The following is a 26,780-nucleotide window of genomic DNA, read 5'->3' on the forward strand; positions in this document are numbered from 1 at the left end:
TAAATGTACAATAAAAACAATTCTAGGTTGTCACACTCAAAAAAATGTGAAACTAATAGAAATAATTCAAATGAATTTTTGACGTCTATAGCCGTCAATGACAGTGAATGAGTTAATTGTACTTTTTTTTTTTTTTCTTGATGGCGTTACTGTATTTGTACAGGACTGGTGCCAAGTATGTTCTTGGTGGTAATTGGAGTAAAAAATTCAAGAACCACTACTCACATTTAGTTTCGTGTCAGCTGTGACAAGTAAAATCCCCTCGGCTGCAGGTGTCACAAATGCAAAACAAAATGAGGCATTGAACTAAAAATCATTTTGTGTGAGAATCGTTTCTTTCATGCCAGAGGATACTCCACGTTACTTTATTTTCCGTTGATCCAATTGTAAAAAAGAAAGTGCACAGCTAAGTGTATTCAGCTGCTGGGTGCTTTTTTTTTCTGGGGTGATGTTCATGTGAAGGAAATAGAGATTTGATTGCCTCAGCGAAAGCACAGCACTTAGCTGCAAGATGCCGAAAATGGAAAATCTGTTTGGCGTGTGCATAAAATGACATGCGTATGAATGTCTTTTTGTTGGATTGGGGTTATTCGGCCTCGCCGGGGAGACATTTGTTTGTGAGCTCATGCTTTTGTGGAGCGATGCATCACTGAAGGGCCTCAGACTTGCTTCTGCACTTTTCCTGGCATAAGTGACTCCTCGTTCCCAGAAAAGCAGCACACTAATGCATTCTCGCTCTGTCTTTCTCCCTCCCGCTCTATCGGTCACACACCGACACCATGTGCACGCATCTCACCACCGAATGACACTGTGAATACACCTCATCAACAAATGAGTCACTCCACTACTCTGCTATTATGATGATTTCTCCCTTCTGTGTATTACATCATGCAGAAGGGCTCCGCGCAGTTACATTCGCCACGATAAACACTGTTCGAAAGTGCTCTCCTTTGGACTGTGTCGGGTTTATTAGTCAACCTGGCAGGAAAAAAAATATATATAGATGTCTTCCATTACTTTTTACTTAGGCAAAGTACTTACAATCTTGTCTGTACTTACTGTAAGTAAATGTATAGACATTTGTATACAAATAAATAAATAAAAGCACTTTTTGGACTCTGACTTAAATAAAAGTAAATAAAAAAATGCTGAAATATAGTTAAGTACAAAAGTAATAATAAATAGATACTGTCAATTAGATAAAAGTCTGGTTGAGATAGCGGTCATCAGAGAGTAAAAGCGTTGTACATCAACTTTTGATGAGGACGTGCGATTGTCTCTCAACTCTGTAAGTACGTGTAGATGATGACTAACATGCTTCTTGTTGCTGATATTTACAACCTGTATGATTTTAAGTAATAAGTAAAGAAAAGGGTCCCATTCTCAGAAATTCACACTTCATGAGAGTGAAGACTTAAAAATATATTTTTTAAATAATAAATCATAGATTTATGGAAACTGCAGCTAACAGAAGATACAACATATGCATATTTACTATATATATATATATATATATATATATATATATATATATATATATATATATATATATATATATATATATATATATATATGAGTAGGGCTGGGTATCGATTCTAATTTCCTCAATCAATTCGATTTCGATTCACAAGAGTTCAGTTCAATTCGATTTCAATTTTTCCCTATTCGATTCACTTCAATTCAATCCGATATTGATTAATTATGGAACATCAATTATTCCTAAATATTGAGGAGATGACAAAAATTCCACAAACATTAAATTCCAAATACAATTTTGTAAAGGCAGCAAAATGATTTAGTTAATTAAAGAAAGTAAGACGTGTTATAATCACTAGGTGCTACACAAACATTGACATCAGCAGGGATGAAGTGACAATTTTTCATAATTCTAATTCAATAATTGTAACTATAAAATAAATAGTAATAACCATTGACTATTAATAGTAAGATGCTAAAAATTTTATTTTCTTATGAATTTATGGGAAAAAGAGGTATTAAAATAATAAATTCATGGTTTTATAAATCGATATCAGGCTCAAAAAGGAAAATTGATTTGATATAGATTATTATTATTATTATTATTATTATTATTATTATTATTATTATTATTATTATTATTATTATTATAAATCCAGCCCAAGTCATGAACCGATTTTGAATAATTAAGAAATATACATTTCTGATGTTTGTTCTCAATGTAGGGCGTAAAAGTAAAAAGTCTACCTGAAGATACCTGGAATATCTACTTTTGTTTCCATCTGATTTAATTGGAATGCATTCAGTGAAAAGAAAAATGTTTGTGGTTGCATTCTGTCACTGAGGGCTAACTTTAGAACAGCTGCTCCACAAAACTCTGCCGCATATTTCAGTGCACTCCCTCTCCATGTCCCAGGGGTTAAAGGTAAAGAATGAAGGGCACTTTTTCACTGTCACATTGATTTCAATACGCCATTTTCGGAAAAGCTGAAGGAAGATTCTCAATTGGCTCTGCACACTCAAAGCCATTACATCAATTGCAAACCTTCCTCAATGACGGATGGTTGCACTCTAATCAATAAGAGTGTTCATGTAGCATAATCGCAGAATTTCATGTCATTGAGAGCGAGTGTGAGTGTTACTTGAGGCGCAGCAATATTACATACACCAGTGGCAAATTGGTCCCCCATGCTTTAATCAAGTCTACAGTTCATATCATTGACTTTGCAAAGCATTATATTGTGTACTGTTATATTGTGCTCAATGCCGGTGATGTATTGAAAGGATGCTGCAAAGACAGAATCTGATGTGGGGAGATTAATTGCAGTTCAATTGTGAGGTTCTTATATGAATACAAAGCAAAAGATCAAATTAAATTAGCGTACGGCTGTAAGATGTTAGCGCTACAACATTGCTTAACACAGCAGAACATTGTCTTCGTTTAATTTATTGAGTGCTTAATTGTTATGATGTACTGCCGTGCAAAACGGTAAGCAAGGTGTAATTCAGCTGTAGAAAAGGGTGCTTTTTCTTGTTTGAGCACTATTTTAAGATCACTTTATGTTGTTCAAGTTAAGCATCTCAGAGTTGCTGGAAGCTTGCCGTGTTAATGGCATCATCCCACAATGAGGATTGTGCGGGGAGGAGGGCAGATTCATCTGTATTCCCCTGAATGTGTCTGTGCAAAAATCAATAAATGCAAGCACAGCTCCTCGCTTCTGACGGCTGTCCCTGTCTTTGCAAGGTGGACTAATAGAAAAATAATAATTAAATCCGAAACACCAGATTAATTTGTTTTCCATCAGTCTCAGGAGAGATTTTTTTCTTGTTTCTTTAGAGCTCATTATACTTTCTAATCAACACGCACACACCAAAAAAAACAACAACAAAAAAAACTATTTTCGACAGACATGCGGTCTCCCTTCCCCCCTTCTCTTCCCTGTGGTGCTCTTTCTCGCATTGCAGTCATTGTGCTGGCACTTATTATGTTACAAATGACTGAGGTACGGCAGCCATTCTCAGTGTGCATGCTAAGAGGGCCCACCCTTCTTTGCGGCTAGTGCCTTCTCCTAATGACGATGCTCACAGAGTGCCCCCCTCCATAAAAAAAAAAAAAAAAGACACACACACTCCTCATGCTGCCCACTCCCCTCTTCCCGCCCCCACGCGCTCTCCGTAATGAAGATTCTCCAGTGCAATTAAAAAATCCTTGCTTCTCGCTGCTACTGTATGACAAACACTGTCATTCCTCACGGCCTGTCAGCACTGCGACGAGAGTAGATGGAGAAATACAGCAGGGGGGCCAGAGGCTACACAGGCAGATGGGGAGGATTTTGTTTGAAGAACAGCAGAACCCCCCCCCCCCCCCCCAGCCCCCATCTCAACAGGTAATGGAAAAAGGAGCGCAGAGAGAGAAATCAATGACCTCGGAACACGGAGAACATGCGTATAAGGGTCATTCTACAATCAGAGGACATTTAGCTCAAATAATACATGCAGAAAATGCAGATACATGCACTTGTAATGTAAATGAGTTTTGCGGAGGGAAAATAGTAAGTGTAGGTGTAATAAAGGTGATTCATAAATAAAATACAAAAATACTCTATACTAAAATAGCTTTTTTTGTCTTGTCAGTCCATCTTGATAAAAAATCTACATATTATCCATCCATACATCCATCCATACATCCATCCATACATCCATCCATACATCCATCTATCTTCCAAACCATAACAAGCGTTTTAGCTGTCAAACGATTACATTTTGAAATCAGATTAATCACATCTTAGAATTTTGATAAATCACGATTAATCACTTAGTGTGTATTCCATGGGTTTCAAAATCATATTAGCTCAGGGGCCGCATGGAGGAAAATATATTACTAAGTGGGCTGGATCGGTAAAAAATGGTATATAACTTAAAAACAATTGCCGTCAATTATACGCATATTTTCGCTATTTGAGGGCCAGCCCTAAACTACTGTAACTGTAATCATATTGTTCCAAAAAAGAACTCAAATGCAAATGGACGCGGCAACACTTTGCCTGTGTGAGTTCCGCACGTGTTAAATCTACCCGTTTTGCATTTATATTGTTACCAGAATGAATTGTGGGATGCAGTTAATGTTGATGATGATGTTAATCCTTGTCATATGTATTTGTGCTCCCAGTAATTAAATTTGTGTCATACTTTACACGTTTACGTTGTTTTTTTAAACAAACCATGATTTCAGTTTTTCAGCGCTCTGCGTGCCCACCACAACATGCTGGATTCGTTTGTGTATATTCAGACCTGCACAAAAGGTCCGGATCAGCGTGTGAAACGAACTCTGGTCCGTTTAAAGTGGACCAAACAGTGCAGGTCTGAATGTTAATGTTATGGGTATGTCTTCCACATTTTTGATCCACTGCACGCGCTTGTCCTCCTCTTTTTCTAATCAGTTAATTACTTGCATAATTTAAAATAACATTTAAAATAAAATGAAAATAAATGACACCAACCTTTTGACGAGAACAAATATGTCATACGCAAACATGTATTAAATGCTTTACTTTAATGCATGTAGTTATATTTATTGCTCAAACACAACCTGCGCTACATTAGAAGTAAACATCCACTGTTAAAATAAAGGATAGTCTGCGGTCTAAATTAATAGTGTGATTAATCTGCGTTAATACAAGATTAATGCAAAAATAAATTTGTGATTAATTAATGAGTTAACGCTTTAACTTTGACAGCCCTAGTTTTAACCATAAAGAAGGAGAGAAAAATGTGAGTGACATAGCAGGAATGACATCATCAAGCTAATTACTCTGACCATGAGTTGACCGAAGTATAGTTTTATTTTTAAATATTTCTAATAATTTTCATATTTTTTTCCCAATGTTTTCAGCCATAAGGCAGTGTGTCACACAAAATAATGCAACCCCGTTACTCATATTATCAGAAAAAAAACATTGCTAGTGTACTTTTGAGCCAAAATTCACTAGCATTGATTTACAACTTTGCCCCCACAAAGAAGAAAATAAATCACACCCCACCAACGCGACTATACATAGTATCATTTGTACCGTATATAAATAGTATAATTTGTCTATAAAACTGTTGTAAGTACACCTCTACAGAGGAGCTAATACTCCTTGCACACAATGAGTGACACTGCCACCTACTGTAGTGGATATGCAATTACACACAAACATATATATATATATATATATATATATATAACATGACAAATAATAAAAAATCTCAAAAGGTGTTGCATCACATTAGATGATGGTTTACGATTTGTTTTTCTTGAATAACGCAACATAATAAAATAAAACGTCTGTTTATCAAAAACCTTGGTGCCTAAATTGTCCTCTAATTGTGGAAAGACCTAAAAATGCTTCTAACGAACGGCTGAGGTGTTCTTGGTCCACACTCAAACAATCACCAATGAAATGACCTCCTACCTTTGCAGGGATATGTATGATGATCTGTAACCCCTCAACCTACTCTTGAGGATTTGCATGCTGTAAGTACCACGAAAAGTTTCTGTTGGACTCACCTTACCCTGGACACCAGCCCCTTCCCTCTGGTCAGCGCTATGGAACAATGCACATCAAGATTGCTATTAACTTCTTAAACAGTGGTTCTCATACTTTTACAACATGTACCACTTCAGAAAAAAACTTGGCTCTCCAAGTACCACCATTAATGGGACAGAGGTTTTATTCCTAAAAAGTACATTTAATATTACTGTAAGCCACTGTAACATTATCACATTTTGTACATTAAAACAGCACTTAAATAAAAGAAAAAAGATCAATTAAAATGTATTGCACATAAAATGAAATGCATAATTGTACCATAATTGTGCATTTAAAAAAACAAATAGTTCTTAAACATTACGTACAAATGTACGGTATGAGCTAAATACAACTGAACTGTACATAGGCAGTGATATTTTGCACACCACTTAAATAATTGACTTGTAATTTCGCAGCTACACTTTTGTCAATTCTCAATGGTGATAACTATAAATACTGTACAATAAAAGATTGTACAGTATTCATAGTTGTAGCTCTGTCACTCCACCATTCTCACGATTCAGCTTTATCAAATATTACTATGCTACTGACTCTCTGTACATTTTTACATTTGTGTATGCATCCAAAATGTGTACAGTGGTTCCTTGACTTACTAGCGCCACAGCTTATGAGTTTTTTTTATATGTCTCCACTCAAGTGAAGCAAAAAAAAAAGGGGGCCATGACATTCACAGATGCACTTTGAGCCATTTATTGAATGGGACAACCAATCAAACACATAAATACAAAATGAGCGACAGTCGGCCACAACGAACGTCCAGATGCTGAGACTAACAGAGACTAACCTGCTATATTACCGACGTCATTCACTAGGCCACACCACATTAAAGGCATACAGCTCAGGCACACAGACTACCATTATGTTTTCATAAAAAGTTTGACATTCTCTTACTATTGTTCTTTATTAAAGGGACTGTGCAAGATTTAGTGCCAGGGGAGCGACGTGACTCAGTGGTAGAGTATTGCACCCTTGAGGTTGTGGGTTTGATCCTAGGCCATTGTGACCATGTCAAAGTATCTTTGAGCGAGATACTGAACCCCAAGTTGCTCCTGATGCTGCATCATCAGTAGGTGAATGAGTAGTCAAAATGTAAAGCACTTTGAGGGTCTTGTAAGGTGGAAAAGAGCTATATAAATGAAGTACCGTTCACCATCCAGCGGTGAAGTAATGGGGTAGATGCCACGGACTTCCGACTTCCGGGTTTCACACATCAGCGCCGTTTCCGGTCACTGCTGGCTGCGTTCCAACACTCGCACCCCCAACCCTGCGCCCCCCACCCGCGGGAGCACACATCTTAGCTCTCTGAAATGCTTCGGACAACTAAGACAGACACACTCGTCAACGAAACGCGCAACCAAGGGGCACAAAGGCGGAAGCGCAAGCACTGGGAATGCGGCCCACACGTCGCAAACCGGAACCGGAAACAAAGCTGATGTGTGAAACCCAGAAGTCGGAAGTCCCGCCTCCTCCGTGGCATATACCTCATAGGATGCAGTGCTTTTGAATCGTTACTTCAGAGAGACCACACTCCACAATCCTACTACCAGTTACTACGAATTATTATTTGAAGTGAGCGAGGGCGCGAGCAGGATTTAGCAGGAGCGGTGAGCAAGAGTAGCTAGCAAAAACTCGCTGAAGTGGCTAACAAGAGCGGCTAGCAAGAATTAGCTGGAGCGGCTAACAAGCGTGACTAGCGGGAGAAGCTAGCAAAAGCTAGTGAGAGTGAAGAGACAAGCGGAAACACAAGCACTGGGACGCGGCCCACACGTCACCAAAAAAAAAGGAAATTAAAGCTGATGTGTGAAACCCGGAAGTTGGAAGTCCCACCTTCTCCGTGGCATATACCCCATAGAATGCAATGATTTTAATTTTTTACCTCAGAGAGACCACACTCTGCAATCCTACTACCAATTACTACGAATTATTATTTGAAGTGAGCAAGCAAGCAGGAGCGACGAGCAAGAGCAGCTAGCAAGAACTCGCTGAAGCGGCTAGCAAGAACTAGCTGGAGCGGCTAACAAGCGCGACTAGCGGGAGAAGCTAGCAAAAGCTATCAAGAGTGAAGAGACAAGCTGCGAAAGCCTGAATCACAGGACTCAGCGACGACCACCTGCAAGCCCCAGCTGTGAGAAATAAGCGGGAGTCGTCCCATTTGGTGCAACACTAGCTATAAGCACCACCAGAGGCAAACTACATTTGCGAAATTCTTCGGCTATCCGTAGCAGAAAGATGTTGGCAAAACATGTCAGCCTCCTGTAAGGTGCGGCACGACCTATATTAATATAACTAACGATACCTTCACCTAAGATTATATATTTTTTAAATGTATGTTGATGTGATAGGACAGGTTTTTTGTGCGCATATTATTGGGAATTATAGTGGATTTTGAAAATGAGCTAATTATGAACTCTAAACACTAGATGGAACTTAATCCTTCACACTGTTGCTTTAAAACCACATAAAAATTGTATGAGTAAATTGAGTTAAGACTTGGTTACAGAATGAATTAAACTTGGAAGTCTGCATGTGGTAGTATATATATATATATATATATATATACACACACACACACACTTTTTTTATGCCAAAGTTGTCCCCTACTAGTGAAGGCAACTAATAAAGATGATTCCGATTCATTTAAACATAAAAATATTTCCCAGGCATTAGCCAAAAAGTTTAAAAGGGGCCGCACAGGGTAACATTGGCAAAAAGTAGAAAAAGCATCAAACATTAAGGATCATTTTCAATGTTTATGAAGCGTTAACATGAATGTGCCTGTAAACCAAAACGTCGTGGAGCTCCGACCAATAATTAGTTGATTTATGGGGCGTCTACAAAGGAAGAGAAAGCAGTTTGTTAATCGCGTGTAATACCAGTTAAAAATAGATGCAGCCCAGCAGTGATATGACATGAAGCGATGCACCAGTTGTTTGACCCGTCCTCATCAGGGTGGGGCATTTAGGAGCAGTTGCCCACTCCATCTGAAAAAAAAAAAAAAAAAAAAAAAAATCCCCCATTGCCCCACCCCCTTGTTGTTTTCCAGTTGAATGAAATAATCTTCCTCCGTCTGGAAACCTAGTCTGGGTCAGAGGGCCTGTGCTCAGCCTGTTGCTTATTGTGTGTTCAGAAGAGGAGGTAAAGAATACAATTAGGCACAGATGGCTGTCTTTGCCAGGCAATGTATTGATCCTACCCAGAGGAAGATCTGTCCCGTTTCTGTTTTTTGTTCTGACAAATGCCTTCTCATGTTGAGCCCGTGTGCAACTGATTTGTATTTGTTTGATCACGTATCACCCCCTCAAAGCTCATCAATTGGTCAGTTAGTGAGACTGTGTGCACATTAACATTTATTTTTTACCCCCATCACGACACATAGGCTGTCTGTATACATGAAAATGACAGCTTTAGTAATAGATGCTGAGGTATAATACCTGCTCTTAAAAATTGAACCTGCATGCATGTAGATAGATCGCGAGGAAGATGCAATTAATTATGTAAATGTTACACTTTTTGTCCTGAAAAAAAAAATGCATGCATGAAACACTTTCAATACAATCAGAGATATGCAGACTCCATTTTTATGATATAATTTTTTTCTCGCTTGCTCGTAATCTGCTCACAACACAAAGCTGGGGGGGGGGGGGGGTGTTGAAGTGACGGTTTGTAACTAAAAAACTCAAATACGTCCTTATTAGTGTTTTCCCATATTTTGGAGAGAAAGCAGGAGGCAGTTAAATGCACTTAGCACAATGGGCCCCTGCTAATTACAGGGGACAGGGACTGACCCCGACTACAAATAGAGGAAATCTGTGAATAATTGATGTGACCCTAAAAGTGATTAGAGTTGCCTATTTTAACAGTTTGAGCATAAATATGTCACAAACTATGATCCTAAAGTACTTAGGAAGGGGCGTATAGGATTTCATATACTTAAAAACTTATAGTAAAGACTATTTTGACACAAAACAATTGAAACTTTTGCATTTACCATAAATAAGAGGATAGGTTCTGCCCCTCCAAACAAACAAAATCAATGAATAGGTAAATATAGGTGGATGCCGAACCCCAAATATGCAAGGGTACTGTATGCCACTTTTAATGATGAATACTGTATGCATTATAAATGTATAATTTTTGTCATATCCTTTACGCTGCATACTTGAAAACTTTTGAAGAGTCAGCATTCAAATTAACGCAATCAATTATTTCACGAGGTCTGTCTTTTAACATTAAATGGCTGAATGGGAAAAGTAGAATTTGACTACTGAATAGTCAAAATGCATGAATTACAAACTCAATCATGACATTGTGCCTCATTTTTTATTTTATAAAATCAGACTTTTTAGGATGGGGGAGATGGCTGCATGTAGACAAACTGTGAAGGAGATGCACTTATTATTATTATTTTTTAATTCTGAAACATGGATTGCATACTTCAGTGTTCATAAAATGACTGCATGCATGAAAAGAAAGTTTTGGACAAAGTTCACCGCACTTGGACTTGGAAAAATGCGTTGCGGGTTTGCATAGTCTATGTTTCAAATGACTGCACGCATGTGATATTAATATTTCGCTGCATGCTTGAAAACGGTATCACTTTCAGAATTAAAATGGATTTAATCGATAATGCCAGAGGGTATGTAAATAATTAATTGCATTGGGTTTGTAATGTAACAATTAAGTGTAAATGTGACAATTGTGTCCTTTTTTCCCAATGTCTTTTTTATTTTTTATTTTTTGGAATTCGAGTCATAAAGTCAGTCGCATCCTCTTTTTTTAAGGGGCCGCTGCGTACATCGAACGTCTATAATGTCATGTCGCATTTCAAAGTAATAATGGTCAACGACTGCATTCTTGTTGGTTGCCAAGGGGCCGCTGCACAAATAACTTTTTCCCCCTCTTTGTGTGGCAGTAGAGAGCCGACGACGTCAGGTCGGTTCCTTGAAGTGGAGCCTGAATAAACCTTGAGAAGAGACTCTCCTTCAATCTGCTAACACACACACATACACACACTGCGAGACTCAATTACTGCCCAATTCCCCTTCTTTATCATTCGTCATCGACCTCTTTCATAACCAAAAGCGACCCAGAGAGGTGGAAAAAGAAGCAAAACACACGAGCAAACCGGAGTGTTAGCTGAGCCCTTTAATCCACGTTGGAAATAAGTAAAGTGCAAAGTAAAACAAGGTAAGTGTTTTATTTCATTTCACTATGAATGACTGTCGCCGTGTTTTCGCTCTCATCACGTTCAATTGGAATCGCTGCTTTGTCGCTTCGCTTTTTGTCATTTACTGTACACTTACTTGAAAGCGGCAAATTAGTTAAAATCCGAGAAGTTTTGTTGCTCTTAAATACATAATCTAAGTGTTCTTCTGCACTCTTCTCTTCGTGGTTATCTGATAGTATGATAGATCGTCTTTTGTGTGCCTTGCTTGCTTCTCTTCTCACGCATCGCCTCACTTAACTCACTTGTTTTATATTTGATCCCAATGTGTTTTTATGAAGAAAAAAACCAACAACTTAACGGTGGCTTCGTGGTCTGTTTTGGCTTTTCGTCAACGTACGCTTATCGCTTTGGTGGATGTTGTAATGCTGTTTTTAAAGGGCACCACCGCCGTCCACTTTACGACGACCAAACAAATTAACCACAGCTATAACTATTATTCCCCACGGTTGCTTTCGATTTAGTCCACGAATATTTGTTTATTTGTCACCATTACGTTAGTGGAGTCCCCCGGTTCTGTTGGAGGTTGGACAAGACACCACTGTGTGTGTGTGTGTGCGTGCGTGCGTGCGTGCGTGCGTGCGTGCGTGGTGGTGGTGGTGGGGGGGACAAGAGCTGCCATCGAGATCGCTTCCTCAAACCGAGAAGCAGCACAAACGTATCCCTTTTATGTGTGTATATTCACAATACCGTCCGTTTTCGCTGCCCCTGCCAAAAACAACAAGCCATTCGCCATCTTGGCTATCTTTAATGTGCCCCCCCCCCCACACCACACAAACAACACTACTCACCTTCACACGCATCCACGCTGTGTTGCTAAGTTTTACAACAAAGTTTTCGACTAAAAAAAATAACAGAAAAGGGGGGGTGTTGGTGACGGGGGACCACACGAGGGTTTATTGACTAGTTTGTCTTTGACGTTTATGGTAGCAAACGTAATGAGCGGCCAGCGAGTTAGCCGTGAGTGGACAAGACGTCGGTGCTCATAAAAGGCGATATAGCTCGTCATTTTCGATAGGCAGGTGGATTTAAAAGAGTTAATGTCACAGTTTGTCTTTTCACAAACGTGTGTCTATTACTTATGTTTTCTTATAATGTGATTTCAAGTTGAACCAGTACGGACTGCTTTGTTGATCTTTGAATGAAGCAAAAGGGACCAAGAGAGGGGGAGGTAGGGAAACAAGGAAGGATGTTAATTACTATGAATCTTATTAAAGGGAGAATTGTCAGTGTCAATTCTGTCCAAATAGCACAAATTAATCTGAAATGAAATGTCTTTTAATTAATGTAAGCTTGTTAACACAAAAGTACATGGGATTGGGGGAAGACAGTATCTCTTGTCTGTTGTAATCCATGCTGAGCTATACTTTAGGTTCTAAAAAGAAAAATACTCCATTAATCATCATAGCATCCGCTTATCTTTTATTATAGTTATTGTTGCACCCATTTAGTGACAGTGGAGCTAAAGTTGAGCTCACATCTTATGTCTAAAGAGACAGGAATGGCCTCTTATCTCTTACTTGAGCTATTCCATGTTGTTGCACACATTGAGTCAGTGGAGCTAAACTTGAGCTCAATGTCCAAAGGGGACAGGAAAGGAAAAACCAAACAAGCAAATGCTTTGAAATGGAAAATGTGATCATTTCACCTCCCACCTCTTTTGTTTGGCCGTTTATTGCTGCAAAGCCGGAGTGCCGAGAAGCAGATGTTTAGCCAAACATGAAGGCACAGAGCCCCCACGTCCTTATGGGGATGGTGCTCCCTCCTCACGCTGCTGATGCATCGACATGACAGCTGCTTGATTTCATGGAGCTGCTTAGAAGCCATTAGTGGTATCACTGGATTGAAACACAGCAATGTACCTCAGTGTTTCAAATTCTCAAATGTTGCTCTCACTTTTGTTCACAATGTATTGCAGCTGAACATGCAACTGGTCATGTACAGTGGTACCTTGACTTATGTGCCATAACAAATTTCGTAATTGAAATAAACTGAAATATGCCATTAATCCGTTCCAGCCCACCAGTAAAGAAAAATGGAACTCTGTTGTAAATACACAAAATATCTGTAAAAAATAAATAAATATATTTTTAAAATATAGTAGAAAATGAAACGTAACTTGTTTTATAAAGTGCAATTAGGCCAGTCCTTCTCAACGGCTACCCGGGAGGGGCACGTGTAACAACAGGGATTTTTTTATTTTTTTGCTATACTAGAATAAAGTGTAATTACACATCCACTACAGTAGGTGGCAGTGTCGTTCTTATTGTCAAGAGTGTGCAAGCTGTATTAGCTCCTCTGTAGAGGGGTAGTTATAGCAATTGTATAGACATGATGCTATTTATAGTCGCGGCAGTGAGTTGGTGTGCGCAAAATATTCTTCCTGGGAAGAGGGGGGGGGGGGGTGTTCACAGCAAAAAAAATATTTAGAAGTGCTGAATTAGGCTGAAAGTCACACACATAATGTAGTATGTAATGTAATGTAGTGTGTACTATTAAGTTTATGCACACTTGTACCAATGGATGGGCCATAGGGGCCAATGCCAGCCCAATAAGATCTTGGTGCCCCCACTTAAGGCATGGATCTCTCAAAATATGTTTTTAAATGGAACTTTTTATTTTTATTTTATCATAGTAGCTATTTTTGTGTTAAGCACTGTTTTTGAGTTCTTAACACTGTTTTAAAGTGCACCATTCAAGACTATTGACCGTGTGTGGCAGCACTGTGGAGTACAGTATAAGATATTGAAAAATACGAAGGGGGCGTGACCTACTGAGTGACATCAGCAGCTCTAGTTCAGTGTGATGCTTGCGAGTGTTTCATTTTGTATTTGTGTGTTTGACCCATTCAATAAATGGCTGAAAGTGCATTGATGACCCCCCTTTTTTCACTTATTGAGCAGCTGCTCGCTGGTACAGCAAATTCTTGATCGCAAAGCAAAAAACTGACCCAGCGACAGCTCGTAACTTGGACAAACTCATAAGATGGGGCACGTCAAAGTCAAGGTACTACTGTACAAACATTTTGTGCTTTCCCATATTTTTGAGAGTAGGCAGGAGCCAAAGTGAAAAAAGGTTAACAAATCTGTCAGGGGTTGTTTGCTGTGTTGCTTTGGAATGAAAGCGCACAGTGGTACCTCAAGCACACTCAAATCAGTTTAATACTGAGTCTGGTTGTCATTCTCCTATATTGGAACTGTTGTTTTTGAAGCGATAAAGGAGGAACTCTGCTCAACATGAACATTGAGGAATTAAGGATAGACATAGTTAAGCCCTATTTGCATGTCTACCAAAGTCACAGCAAATGGTTGCTATTGACTAAGCTGATTAGGTGAAATTAGGTTCACGAGCTCTGTGTCTTGGGGTGCTGAATCTGACAGAACGTGGACAGCTTTGGAGAATACAATCCCATGTGCACACAAAGCTCTGTGCACTATAATCCTTTATTACTAAATATCTTTTGGGAGACATGAGACCTAAGCTCTGCATGTTTGAGAATATAGAGATTTATTAAGTCTGTGTGTTTAATCAATAGCTTTTTGTCTCCAAATCAAATTGTTTCCTCTACTGACTGACTTCATCTGTTGATGACCAGTACCATAGCATGCTGCCAGGATGTTGTAATCAGTTGTTCGAAAATTCAGCAACGATAAGATTGAGTTTACTTTGATGACATTCAATTGCTGTAGAAAAAGTGAGTTTGATTTAAAGTGGATTTGACTGAATGTAATGTTTAAGACAAAAAGAAGTTCATCTGACTGACAAATGAATTTGAGTATCCATATTGTTGACTGTATTGAACTAAATATTTTGAATTGGTTTATTTTAACATGCCGCTGTGTGTTCTCAACATTGTTGCATTGTTTATTTTGAACTGGCATCATACAAGTCAGCATGTTTCACAGGCCGCCAGTGCACCTCAGTAGACCCAGGTTGTGTATTCTACTGTTGTCAGCTGATATGTGCTACACCTTTTGCTTTGCAAGATTGGCTCCGTGTATGTAAAGCAAAACCTTTCACTGGCTTTTTGCAACACTTCATCGGAAATGATGAGCACAAGAAGACTCTTTACTTGTCACTTAGAGCTACCGTGACGCAAGCAGACTTGCATTCTCAGCAGAAAAAAATAGGCATTGTCCAAGTAATATGGTCCAAGATTAGTGAGCATTTCACGTTAAGATCAGGGATGTACAAAGTTAGGCATTTTTACAGGCCATTTTTGGCGGCATACACATTGTTGCAGTTACTTACGAGTTTATGTATTCCATGACCAAACTCATAAGTCATAATTTGCTTCTATATAAAATCAATGTGTCCAATCCACTATTGAATGAGTTGAAATGCCAGTAATAAATTCCAGCCCCTTTTTAAATAATAAAAACTACTGTATTATAAAATAGAAAAATACAAACTGTAATAGAGAATGTAAAGAAATAATTTGCTTTATTTAGCTCTGACTGCTGCTCGGGTTGTCTGTCATGTGTGTTATTAGGCTAACAGTTTATATTTTTATGTTAGGTTGTGTGTCCCGTTTAATAAATGGCTGAACGTGCATCGACATCTGTAGTGCTTCTTATTTTCCCCCAAGCCACCCGGTGCGTATATAATGCTGTCTCGCAACTAATAAAAAAATAAATAAAAAAACAAGATGTGTTTTCCCAAGTCAAGATACCACTGTAATTTACATTTAATATGACCTACCAGTATGTTAATTTGCTCTTACATTGGGTGGCGCTGCTGTTAAAAGACAGGTACATAAATAGTAGAATAGTGGTCGTGACGTCATGTGATTAGTGTGATAAGTGTGTATTATTATTTTGGATGTGCAAAGAAAACAGTCAAGAGGGTGTGTGACTGTTATGCACAGTTTTGGTGATGGTGATTAAAGATGTAATGTAAAGAACTCATGACAAACATTTGTTGTCATTTTTCCTTTTTGAATTTCACAACATTAATTGTAAAACTATTTGCATTGTTCGCTCCACTTTGTGCTTCTTGCCAAGGTTGGATTCATGAAACTTCACACTAATGATCTTCAAGTAAACACTCTTAAATATCAGTCAGCTTGGTGCAGTTTGCTCTCGTTTTGGTTTTATGTCTTGTGCAATGAATTGAAAGCTTTGATGGCGCAATTCTTTTGTAAACATATCATTGCATAACATATCTTTACACACTCTTATTGGAACTAGAATGTTTGATAAATGGCAAGCAAAGCCAAAATGGCCCCCACACCCTTCCATTTTTCTGTATGCAGCCCTTAGTGGACAAAGTATGGACATCTCTTAAGTAAACAAAACTTCTGCATTAAATTGACTGGAACCCGTCCGTCTTGTAATTTTATGTCAATTCTTAATCTGACAGTGTTGAGCTCTTTAAAAATTGGATTAACACACAGACTATTGAATAGGAAACCAAATTGCCTTGCTTGTGAAAACGTGGCTCAAACGATTTTTTTTTAAAATTTAGATTTGATTAAAAAAAGGTAGTGTGTGTTGTGTTAGTCCATGACAATAAAATATATAATACTGTTAATGCATAATAGTCATTGCTATAGGTTACATGATGGGTCTGTAACAAATTATTCCAAATATAATTGAGCTCACCAGGACATTGAGTTATGATAGTCCACCAAATTGACCAAACACCAAAGTGTTATGAAACAATTTGTGGGAAAACTATGCAGCACTACTGTACTATGTTCTGTGTCAGAGGTGGGCGCACTCGGTCCTCGAGGGCCGGAGTCCTGCAGGTTTTGGAGGTTTCCCTCTTCCAACACAAGCTGATTCCAATAGACAGGATCCTTATCAGGCTTATGCAGGGCTTGCTGATGAACTGATCATATACCTGCTGTGTTGGAGAAAGGAAACATCCAAAACCTGAGGACTTTGGCCCTCGAGGACCAAGTTTGCCCACCACTGTTATGTCAATGATTTGCAAAGTGGTGCAAGGGTTCCTATTAGTAGTATGCAAAAGTATGACTGAAAACATGGTAAAACTGCGCACTGTCCATATTATGGACAATTTGAATTTACGTCACAAGTCAAAATGGCGGTCTTACGGGGAAAACATTTCAACATTATCCATTTATTGAAAAGCATTGGACTTTGGATTGTTGTAATTGGATTTTTGAAGATTCTTTTGATTTCAAAATGCTAGTTTGACTACTATAACAATCTGCCTGCAGAGGCAAAAGTATGATCTGAACAGAAATTGGTCTTGGTCTAACGTTTGACAAATGTCCTTACAGCCAAGAGTCTATTATTATCCACATTACATTATTAAAAAATCTGAAGGAATCATAACCCCGTATGCATACAATTAAGTTCTTAGGTCATCTGAATATTGAATATTATGCTAGCAATGTAATAATAACGGTTTCATATAAAATTAAAATGTGTGACGTTACCAGGCACGGACTGGGCCATCTGGAGGAGGGGGACAATTCCCGGTCGGCCGTCCTATATTTCGGGCCGCGAATCAAAATTGCGCAGGCACTAGCCCACACATAATCAGCCCGTAAATAAATAGTCACCACGGCATCTTATGTTGACTGTCTCATTGTCAATCAGCTGTAGTTCCAAACACTCTTACAGGCCATTATATATAGCACTGACTGCCTGCCTTTGTTACTCAGGGTGTCACCAAGTTACAATAATTTAATATAAAAAGTAGCAAAACTATAATCCACGAAATAGAAACAATAAACAATATTAAACCTTGTGTGTACAAAAATAACACATAAAAGGGATGGGGGGGGGGGGGGCTGGTGTCTTTATGATGCAAGCTTGGTTAGCGCCTAAAATATATAGAAAACAAAATAATACATTTTATCACACTCAAAAACTATTCTTACCACTTAAGTGCTCACTATAAAGCATTGTGGTCTTCCATTTCAAACACACCTCTATTTTTGCGGAAAATATCAGAAATTCTTGCATGTTTTTTAAATTTAAATATAGTATATTAAGATTTGTTTAGTACAGTTGAGTTGTATTTAGCTTTTAAGTAAAATACTGTTGTATTTGATCTTCTAGATGAACTAGTAATATAGCCTACTACTTTGGCTTACTATAATGCTACTGTTAATTTTGGTCATGTTAATCCTTGGTGAACCAACCAAGTATTATTTAGGTGGGTAGTTGGTGTGAAAAGATAGGGAACCACTGTTCTATGACACAGTTTACCAGAGTGCACAATATGTGTCTGCTGTTACCTGCTAACCTAAATCTTCAGTTGCTGTACTAGCAGGATTTTCCATTTAGACAACGATTAATTGGAGCCACAAACAATCTATTGATGGTAATGACCATCTGCGAGCCCTGTCAAATCTCTGCATGCGAGTGCTGACACAGAGCTGTGAAATCTAGAGAGGTTGCCGAGTTCTGCTCTGTGTTGCACAAACCTTTGTACCAGTCATAACTCTTGGTCATATTCCCTCATCAACCTTCTACATATGAATGTGCACAAGCAGAAAACAATAATTACTAATGAAATATACCAAGCAGTGGCAACTAGCAGATGTTTAGTAGGAGACATTAATACTATAAGGGCTAATGGCCCTTGGAGAGGAAGATGCATTTTAGTGAAAGCTCTGGGCATCTAATTGATAATTCCTTTTATTGTTACAAATCCAGTTGGGGATTCTCAGTGTTGGCCTCAAACTGACTTGAGCTGTTTTACAGGCCCATGCAGGCAGCCTATTTATTGATATGGATGATACGTATTTACATGAACGCACAGGCTAACGTCCTTTCAGTTGGAAAGTTGGTTCACTTTCAGATGAGCCACGTAACCTTATGTTGCCTTGCTATTTTTGTCCAGCAAGTCCTAATAATCATCAGGCTGCCCGAATAACTCTAAAAAAGTGTCATGTGTTAACCACCTTTCAATGTGAGTTGCTAATGCTGCTTTAATAAGTAATGTATCTACCATATAACATAAACCTGATACGTCAATGGACCCAGGGATATGTTTGCTTTTGGAGAAACAAGTGAACAAATTGAACAGTTCATTAAAACTGAACAAATCAAGCTTCATGTTGGTGTTCTTTGTTTAATGTGCTGTTTACACATGGTGGCTTAATGACCAAACAATAGGCGGCATAACGTACAAATGGGTCACCCCCGTGTTGACTTTCAGGAGACAGAAGACAGAGCGGCCAAATTTGGGAGGGAATGGCGATAAGCTGCTTCTTTTCTCCCCCTTGGGTCTTTATTTATCATTCAATGTGAGAATTTCCTTGATGAAAGTCAAGGTTGTTTGTGCACACTCTGCCTCGTTCGGATGCCTGTTTTCCACCACGAAGGCAGAAAGGTTGATTTTCTCCCTCCGTCATCTTTCTCTAAAGCAGATGCCTTGTGAAATTCACGTTTTTTTCATTTTTATTTTTTTTAATGAATTATCCAAAGGTCGGGGGCATTTTTTCTCTCCTTGAGGGCTGTTTTCTTTGTTTTGTACATTAGCGAGGAAATACAAAATCCAACAGAAAGCATCAATTTAATGCGCCCTTTATAAAAAGAAAGTGACAGGTAAATCAGGCAACATTGGGAAACTTATTTGTCGTGTTGAGGAAGTCGCGCAAGTGTTGCTTTGGTGAGACGTTCACAAAGTCGTAATTTAGTTTCAGTAGGAACTTGATTATGAAAATGCCAACAAGGTCGGGAAGCCTGCCATTTTCTTCTGATGTTCACAACACCTCAACGCTCCCCTCTGCAGCGGGCGGGGGGCTGTATTTACACTTTTCTACAGAATTCCTTCTCCACAGTGGCTCCACTTTGATGGGGAAAATGATTCTGGGAATGGGGAAAAATCAGAAGAGGGCTTTGGATGAGGCAATGGGAATTATATTAGTTTCTCTGTTGGTGTGCCTCCTGGGTCAGATTCTGATCCTTTAGAGAAGCTTGTTGCAGGCAGGGGAGGCTGCGGGACTTGGTGGGTGCTAACAAATATGCATGAACACATACACAAGTGTTGCTAGAATACAGGCACCAGGGCTTAGGATTTGGACACACACACACACACACACTCCCAGATACACAGTGCATACGACAGCCCCCTATTTATTGATCTTCTTCAGCATTTAAAATCTGGTCACTGATGCCACAAAGGCTTTTATTTTAGCTGTGCTGGCAAAGCCTGCTTGAGGCTGAGCCAGAATGTTAAATATTTAACTCCCACACAATGCCATGAGAAATGACAAGGGTAGAGGAAAAAAACAAACAGGAAAGCAGTTTGAAGCTGTGCAATGGCTTGATGTGTGTTTGTACTAAAGCATGCTTTATGTAAGCGGCACTTGTGCAGTCATCAGTTGAACATATATGCAGCATCCTTCACATTTGAAATTCATAGGAAATAGGAAACTGTTATGTATCTAAAAAATAAGTCATGACAAGGAATAAGATGTCAGTTTGAATCAGCCTTAACTCAATGCTGACCTACACAGCCGTACCTTGTTAGCAACACAGGCTGAACTCTTTGCAGTGACTGGATTAGTCATTACTGGACCTGGGACAAGCTGCTGTTTTTAGCGTTTTAAGGTTACAAAAGGGGACTCATGTTAAGAGAAGTGACTCAACTATGTCTAATCCACAGAAGCCCCATCACACGTAGTGATAAGCTGAGTACATCAGTCACTGCCATCTCCACGTTTGAGTACCATTTGTTTCTTTTAGCCTGCTCTCAGTGTGCGAAACCCCAAAGTAAAAACTAACTTCTCCTTTTTTCTCATGTGGAAATTATTTGTGTGCAGCGTGTCTCAGGTGATGATGAAGAAATGGTGCCACTAGTGTTGTTCACATTTCAGCATAATATGACTAGAAAAGGTCAAAGCCCAATGTATTGTTAGTGACAGCCCAACATTGCGGAGAACAGTATGGTGCATTAACATTATCATAAAAACAAAACAAAACACCACAAGGCAGCTAAACCACAAGCGTTTGCGCATCCAGCTTGAACCTGCTACCGCCGTTGTTTTTCTGGAAAAGCCCAGCTCGCCTCAGCTCGCTTGTGGCATTGTCCCGCCCCCCCCCCTTTTTTTTTCTATCTGTCCCTCGCTTGTGCTCTCGCCTCCTGAACGATGACACTGAGAGACAGCTGTAACGTGAGACGCGTCTCGATCCTGGCAGGGGCTTGGAAAGCCGAGGTGGAAGAAGGGAGGGAGAGGCCTTTATCTGAGACTGGGGGCACTGACCTCCCTCATTCCCCTTCTCCTCCTTTCTCTCTTCGTCTTTGCGTCTGGTCACATATCCTATCCTCCCCCACCAACTGAAGCTCGCTAGGGCTGCACTCTCAAAAAATGGAATGTGAGGAGGACACATGGGCTGATGGGGGTGTGCATGTCCTCCTGGTTTTGTCTTTTTCTCACTTGTACAATTTAGAGCATTTCTCAGTATCTCACTTTGGTCTTAGAGGATTTCTCAGTATCTCACTTTGGTCTTATATAGATACATTCAACACGTGCTCCATTGAACAAGAGTTTGAGATTGTATGCTTTATTTTATGGTCTCTGACTTTCTCAGTGCGACACGCATATGGGAACAGTGACACATCCCCCAAACTCCAAACGACGGTTGCTAAATCCTCTGCGAGAGCTCCCGTGTGTAATCCAAACATTTAGAGCTAATTTAAGCATGCAGGCAGTGGCAGCATCCTTTAGGAAGCAACAGCTCTCTTACTCTCGCTCCCTTCCTCCGTCCACCTAGTGTGTGCAAAGACTTTTGTGTGTTTATGAGCGAATGTCTTCTTGTAGCTGGAGGGAAATGAAAGCACTCAATCACTCACCTGTCAGAGTACTTCAGAATCTATCACACACACACACACGCACACACACACACACACAGAATCTATCACACACACACACACACACATGCGCACTTAACCCTGAGGGTTTGACAGGACTGGCCCTTTATTGACTCCCTTGATCAAGGAGACAGTAGATCCATTTAATAGAAGCACATATGCACGCGCATGCACACAATCACACAATTGCTGAAATAAAAGTGGATCCTCATTTTTTCTCTTCCCAACGCTAGTGTAACCTTCCACATGCTACAGAGCTTGTTATGTAAAATCACCGGTGAGTTGGCTGTTGTGTCAGATTTGGAAAACGAGTACTCAAAGCTGCCATCTTGCCGTCATTATGAAATTGGCTGACAATTTCCTTGTATGTCTTTTATATCTGAAATGGAGCTTCCTTTTCACATCCTTGATGTTCAACCTTGGTTTCATTGGACCAAACATGTGGGAAAATGTGTTACGGTCCGATGAAGTCAAGGTTGAACTTTTTGGCCATCTTTCTTCAAGGAATGCCTTAAGATGGAGCTGAAACCTTAGACAAGGTGGAGGAAATTTTGAACATTTCTGGATAACAGTGTTAGTGTTAGTGCAAAACTTTCTCACAAAAATATGCCAGGAAGAAACATACTAGAACGACCTAACTGTATTTGGGGTTAATTAAAAGCGCTTCAAATGGGGGCACGTGTGTGCAGACTCCCATTTAACATGAGTTTGAACATGATTGGTTGATTCTGAGCACAACTATATCCACAAATATGAGGGTGCGCAACTGCATTATCTCATTTATCTAATTTCTCACTACTTTTCAATTGAGTTGTACCAGTTACAATAATGGTAAAAATTAGGTAATAAAATTGTGATGAATTTCTTCGGTCTAATTTTTTAGTATCTCAAAAACCTGGCATTTGAACAAGGGTGTGCAGACTTTTTATAGCCACTCTGCATCGACCAGTCCAAAACATTAATATCCAATAAAAGAGCTGTATCAAATATTCTGCCTTTACAGAGTTAATAATGCTCTGTTTTGATTGACACTGAGAGATTTATTAATGACCGGGGGACCGGTGCACATAAGCGATGCGCATGAGGACTGGAAATTGAATATTGTGCTCCAGTTTGTTTAGGTCACTAGCCTCATTTTGCCACATTCTGTCAAAATGTCATTACGCGAATGCGGCCTGTGATGCAAAAAAAAGAAAAAAGAGTGGACACCGATGGCTGCCATAGAAAACTACGCTATAAGTAGATGATGACAGGTTCCCATACCACACTGCATAAGTGAGAAGTGGGCAATTAATTTTTCGAATGGGCCATGCAACTCAATTGTGGTAAATAAGAATTTAATGACTTTTTTGTAGCCCTGGTAGATGATATTTAATTGTAAACTGAACACCCCCTTCTCCCGCTAAGTTTATCACTGTGCAGGAAATAAGATTGGTGCTAAAATGAGGATCACAGTTGACGTTGGCACGTTTAATATTATTTTATTTTTTTAAATAATTGATAGAATGGTTGGAGAAGTCACTGAATATAATGACAATGATAAGTTGGCAAGCCACAGCTTTTGTTTGCTTGCACTGTTGATACACATGCACAACAAAATAAAAGCAATGCCTACTGCACGTTTTATTTTAACTTCAGGAAAGCAGCAGAGACTATGGATAGGCTGAATGTGGCCCATGGGCCGTACCGTGCCCAAATGGGCCGTAAATCTTTAAATTAATCCATGAGGTCAGTTGGTCGGGAAAAAAATGAGGACCAAACAACAACCTTCGGGGCTCATTTGAGAACCATACCAGAGTTTTCATGTGCTCCCCTATTAATAACAGTATTTATATTATTGTAGTGCTCAGTGGTGTTATCATACCAAGTGCTGGGTCGAATATTTTGGTTACCTTAATTAGTTACATGAGATGTGAGACAAGTTCTACAACCACAGTAATTATATTACATAGAGTTGCGCAGCTGTCCAATAGGAGACTATTCAATACATATGTCGATACATGGGTGCGGTACGATTCAAGGACAGTTTATTTGAAAGTAGAATGACTCGATTCTGTTGCATTGAGTGGGATTATGAGTCTGTTCCATACGGCACGGCTAAGTTCAAGAGGGTATGATGCAAAGGGATTGTTGTCATTTTACAATATGAATTGTCATCCGGTTGCAGTAAATGTGGCATTTACTTCAAAGATCTCTTGAATAAAAGACGATTTGATATGTCTTGAAATAGTTGTTGGAACGATTCGATCTGATGAAAACCCTGAACATTATTATCGTTTTAAAGCTAGAATATTTGATGGAGTTCTTGTATTGGACCTAGTTGTATTATGCAAGTGGTCATAATGTGTTGGCTGGTTGTTTGGAAAGCTTTATCAGTTTACGCCATATCTCCTAAATCCTTTTAAAACCCACATATTGCATCTTTGACGAGGTATAGCCGTGCCACCGTCCTCTTTTGGATTTATTCTGTCGGCCCTGGCTACTTTTGGGCCCTGGTAGGTCACGTTTCAGTCTGAGTGTTTTTGGATGAGCATTGAGCCGGCAGAGTGTTTGGGAGGGAGAGAGATGTGACAGCTGTGTTGGTCATGGCTACTCTGACCTTCACACGTCATGTTGATGGATCATAAAATTTGTAACGATACACTGAAGCTGTTGTTTAGGCCCACACAAGCCCGACGATCTGTTCACATAACTGGTGCCATCACTGGTCCAAAGCAAACGGTGGACGGTCACCAAGTAGGACAGCTTGAGTGCATATGAATGACTTTTGTCTCGTATGGAGAAGCACATTTCTGCAATGGGCTCTCTGCCACAAAGCGAGAGGAGTGATGACGGCAGCACAAAAACATGCATGTGTACACAGCCAAGAACACACACGTACACACATACGCACGCGCTTGGCATTTCTTATACATTCTATCTCCCACAAATGGATTGCAGGATTGTTCAGAGCTTTTTGCCTGTCCCAAAGCGCTTTGCTCTGTGCGTCGGTTCCCCGGAGACGGCACTTGCCCCATCTAGTCAAGGAAGAAACCATTTAGTGGAATGAAAAAGGCACACATATTGGAAGGCATACACAGGGTGGCTGCTGGGAGGATTTGACTAGCATGTAGACAAACGTTTCCCACAAAGGTTTTTTATTGCTCCACCGGCTCCCTACTTTGCCCCAAACACACACTTTCTCACATACAAAAGTACTCGCACACAGATTCTATTTTGTCAGCTTTCAGCTGCAGATCATGTAACGATAAAAGATGCTGCCCCGCAGTTAAACACTGCCAGTAAATCACAAGGCAAAGAAAGCTAGGAGAAGCACTTATTTTTAAGAAGCATGAGAGACCACACTGGGGGAAGGGGTTGAGACAGATAGGGCAAGACACGAAGAGAGCGAGGGAGGAAGAGAGAGCTTCTTTGTGCACTGTGTACTGACATTGTGTGTGATGAAGAGATGAATCACTGCTATTTAGGGATTGGTTTCCTGCAACTGATTGTGTGACGACTGTGTGGCGGACAAGACTGTCAAGACTTGCCTGTTTTGTTCCGGGGGCTTCAGGAAAATGTCTGCGGCCAAGTTTCGCTGGCTTGCTCCCACAGGGAGCAGCAACAAGAGACACACACCTCACTACAGTTCCTCTACTAACAAAGCATCAAATATTCAAATGCCAGGGATTTTAGGCCAATCTGAGTTGTGCGTGTTTTATTTAGAGTACACTTGTTTTGTTCATGTGAATACCAACAGATATTTGTAGAGGCCACAAGCAACTTCACAGCTTTTTCTGTCAGCCTTTTAACAAGCAAAATATTAAATGTAGTGATGAGATGACTGCAATGAAATGACATTTGGTTTCATACCCAGAGTATTTTTCACTGTAACCGTGTTGTCTGACTTTCAGAAACATGATGACATTATTCACCCGAGTTAATGAAAAGGTGAACATCATTTGCTTCTATGATAACATGGTGAATCAGAGCTATTGTTCAATTATGCATCGTATAATTGTCCAATTATATCATGGTAAACACTGTTGTGATTAGTAGAGATTTTAATACATTATTTAGAAATGAATGTTTAGTGTACTAATGAGCTAGAAATGTCGATTTGCTCACACATTGTGTGTGAATGCTGAGATGCATTTGTCAAGTCTAAATCTTAATCACTAGAATCCTCCAAGTACCAATGCAAGTATTGATCTTTAGGGCTGTTAGCAGCGTATGGATGACATCAGTTTATTCCGATTGAACATGATTTTTCTTCTATGACATCATTGCTGCATCATTGCTTTGCCTACACAATCAACTGAAGAAAATGATTGTAGTTACGTGAAGAAATGTTAGGCACTAATCAACTATAGTCTTTAATAACTTGGATCCATTGTTAGTTGAGTGACGCGCCAGATTTGGATCATTACCAAAAACCATGTTGTAAGACTGACACAAACAGGTAAAGACTACATGACAAAATGAGGTTAACAATGAACAGCCGGATTTTTGCAGAGGAAAATGATGGCAGACAGCAGCGTCTTCCTTATCCAGAGTGATTCACCGGGCAAGTCATTTTTCTGTGCTTAGCCCCGATGAGCAGAAATCCTTTAATCATCCGCTAATAGGTCTTTATGAAAAGGCAGGAGATGAATTCAGTCTACCTGGCGCTCTGTTATCATTATGGCTGCGGCAAGTTATCAAAGTGTGTT

General features: G+C 39.5%; 1 protein-coding gene across 10 annotated transcripts in view; it reads left to right on the forward strand.

Annotated features, from left to right (window-relative positions):
* Positions 1-10,983: 10,983 nt before the first annotated feature.
* The window catches only part of baz2ba (bromodomain adjacent to zinc finger domain, 2Ba), a 102,648-nt gene continuing 86,851 nt past the window's right edge, over positions 10,984-26,780 (forward strand). For all 10 annotated transcript variants that reach the window (XM_086070908.1, XM_086070907.1, XM_086070914.1 and 7 more), the window contains exon 1: positions 10,984-11,255. The gene's annotated coding sequence lies outside the window, so the exon portion shown is untranslated. The remainder of the gene's footprint in view (positions 11,256-26,780) is intronic.

The sequence above is a fragment of the Leptonotus elevatus genome, chromosome 3, assembly GCF_054856555.1.
Source record: "Leptonotus elevatus isolate MCC_2025b chromosome 3, RoL_Lele_1.0, whole genome shotgun sequence".
In the NCBI taxonomy this organism is placed as follows: Eukaryota; Metazoa; Chordata; class Actinopteri; order Syngnathiformes; family Syngnathidae; genus Leptonotus; species Leptonotus elevatus.